This window comes from Alligator sinensis, unplaced genomic scaffold, assembly GCF_000455745.1.
Source record: "Alligator sinensis unplaced genomic scaffold, ASM45574v1 scaffold1092_1, whole genome shotgun sequence".
NCBI lineage: Eukaryota > Metazoa > Chordata > Crocodylia > Alligatoridae > Alligator > Alligator sinensis.
Genome location: NW_005842252.1, coordinates 271,376 through 274,506, shown reverse-complemented (window position 1 = coordinate 274,506; position 3,131 = coordinate 271,376). Strand labels below are relative to the sequence as shown.

Sequence of the window (3,131 nt, the reverse complement as noted above, 5' to 3'; positions counted from 1 at the left end):
TCTTTTGGGGTGAACTATCTCCTCCTCAGGAAGACAGTAGTCTAATACTTCAACAAAAAGAAGCAGAGGATAACCTCAAATTCCTTAAAAACAAAAAATTTGGACTTAATATCTGGATTGGTTGAAATATAGGGGGAAGGTGATATTCTCATTTCTAAAAAAAAATATATTTCCACTTGACAGAATTCAAAACAAACCCATTTTCTGACCTTAGACCTTTTTGGGGGGGAATAATGTTTACCACTATGTGAACTGAAATGTTTTTACAGTTTTTATTGAAATTATTATTGATGCTTTTGGTTTCTGTAAAATGGTGTTTATTCATTGAACACTTGCAAACAACATTTAGTAACCCAAAATTAGAAAATTATGTTGATTAAAATAGCAATAATAATCTATCCTGGAAAAATGTTTTGGAAAATGGAAAATTTCAAAAACATTGATGTTTCTTTGAGACTTTCAAGGAGCAAAAGGCCTTTTCATTTGAAAAAATTTCAGCCAACTCTACTCAGTAGGCATTTCACAGTCCCCTCTTTCACAGCTGTCAGGGCTGTAGGAGTCTTGACTCCCTGTGTACATCTACAATGCAGTGGCAGTGTCCTGGCACAGATGTTCCTGAGTGCGCTCCATCCACTGGAGAAGCTCTTCAAGGGCATCTCACTGAAGTCTTGAGAGTGGCTCTAGAGATGCACTGAAGTATCCTCACCAACATCTGTCCATATGTTTGGAGTGGGGAAGCAGAAACAGGTAGCAAGTGGCTCTTCTACTTTTACTACCTTCTCATTGAAGTAACAGGCTCTGGCCAAACCATGCTTTCACTACCCACAGGCCATAGTCTTCAAGTGGTGCTCACCCATCTTAAACTGTCTTCATGAACGTTACTTCTGTCCAGAAACCTTGCTTTGGTCCAGTGGAGACTGCTGGAGGTTTCAGCATTGAAAGTCATAGTTTGACTCTGATTAGATCCTGGGCCTCCTTGTCTATCACTGTTCTTCTTGAGTCACCTTTCCTCAACAGCTGTTGCCACTTTGCTTTCAGTCCTTATCTTAGCCAAGTGCTCCTTCCTGTGTCCAGTGCTGCTTTGGTTCCAGACCCAAATTTCTCCTCCAAATTCAAATTTCCTTTCCTTTCAACCTAAGGCAATGATACATAATACCAATTAATGATAATACCAGTAATACATAGATACATAGATACTAGGGTCAGAAGGGACCTCAACAGATCATCAAGCCCGACCCCCTGCCTAGGCAGGAAAGAGTCAGATGACCCCAGCCAGATGCCTATCCAGCCTTCTCTTAAAGACCCCCAAGGTAGGGGAGAGCACCACCTTCCTTGGAAGCCCATTCCAAATTTTGGCCACCCTTACTGTGAAGAAGTTTTTCCTGATATCTAGCCTAAATCTGCTGTCAGTTTGTGACCATTGTTCCTTGTTACCCCAAGAGGTGCCCTGGTAAACAGAGCATCTCTGATCCCATGCTGCATCCCCCTAATGAATTTGTAGGCGGCCACAAGATCACCTCTCAGCCTTCTCTTGTGGAGGCTGAAGAGGTCCAGCTCCCTCAGTCTCTCCTCATAGGGCTTACCCTGTAAGCCCCTAACCATATGAGTGGCCCTCCTCTGGATCCTCTCAATTCTATCAACAGCCTTCTTGAAGTATGGCACCCAAAAGTGGATGCAGTACTCCAACTGCGGCCTCCAAATCATCTGATGCATGAAAAAGTACAGTTAGCTTTGCTGATGATTTCATCATGCTGATGACTCATGTTCATCTTGGAGTCCACCATGACTCCGAGATCCCTTTCCGCTTCTGTGCTGCTGAGAGGGTCACTTCCCAGCCAGTAGGCGCGCTGGATATTTTTGCACCTTAGGTGCATCACTCTGCACTTGTCCTCGTTGTACTGCATCCTATTGTGTACTGCCCACTTTTCTAACCTGTCCAGGTCTGCCTGCAATTGTTCCCTACTCTCTGGAGTGTGCACTTCACCCCACAATTTAGTATCGTCTGCAAACTTGGACAGAGTACATTTCACACCCACATCCAAGTCACTGATGACGATATTGAAGAGTACAGGTCCAAGGACCAAACCCTGTGAGACCCCATTACCCACATCCTTCTAGGTCGATACCGAGCCATCTACTACCACTCTCTGGGTGTGACCATTAAGCCAATTTGCCACCCACTGGACCATGTAAACATCTATGTCACAGCCTCTTAATTTATTTATGAGAATGGGATAAGATACTGTATCGACTGTACTGTTTCTTTCTAAAATCCAAGAAAACAACATCCAACTCTACTCCTGCGTCTAAGCATTTTGTGACCCTGTCATAAAACAGAACCAGATTGGTCAGGCATGATCTACCTGCTATGAACCCATGCTGGTTTCCCTTCCATGCTGCATTATTTTTCCTGCTGGACTCCCACAAATATGATCCTTCATAATCTTTTCAAAGGCCTTTCCAAAGAAGCATGTTAGCTTTGAAGCTAATGGATCCTCCAAAAGAATTGATGGAGAACAATGCCACAGGGTCAAAGTGACACTTCTCCTATTACTGGATATGAAAACTTCTGAGGGAAAACTTGGAAAGTGGAAAGTGCCTGAATGAATTCTGAATGTACAACTAAGACTCAAAGGGGAGAGATACAGGGGTTTCCTACTGGAGAGACTGAGGGAGCATGGAAAGAGAGAATCAATGCGAACTAAAATCTGTGGCTGGCAGGAACTGTGGCAAGGAGCTAGCAGGGGCACAATGGAGAAGATAGGAGCATGGTCTGACAGCAGACAGGGAGGAAATAGAATGTGAGAGAGTATGAGTGAAGCTTGAAATCAGAGTAGGCAAACACAGTCCCCAGGAGGTATAAGCGCACTCTGCACTTCCTGATCATGAGGGTGGTGGACAAGAGAGAATGGTTTGTTCAAATGAGAGATGGGACAGGGTCTTACCTTAGTGACCCTGGCCCAGTGAGGGACAGGACAAAGGAAATGAACATGGGAGACATGGACAATGGAGTCTGGAATTAACTAAGGAATGGATGGAGCATGGAGGCTCCAAGGAAAAGGAGTGGGCTACAAAGGAAGCGAAGGGGAAGCATTCCTCCAAGTCTTTAAGTCTCAGCATTGTGTCTCTCT

The 3,131-nt window shown here is 44.2% G+C and overlaps 1 long non-coding RNA gene across 1 annotated transcript in view; it reads right to left on the bottom strand.

The window, feature by feature from the left end:
• Positions 1–438: 438 nt before the first annotated feature.
• LOC102368287 overlaps positions 439–3,131 on the bottom strand; it is a 23,266-nt gene continuing 20,573 nt past the window's right edge. The window contains exon 3 of the long non-coding RNA XR_324315.3: positions 439–1,134. This is a non-coding gene — a long non-coding RNA (uncharacterized LOC102368287). The remainder of the gene's footprint in view (positions 1,135–3,131) is intronic.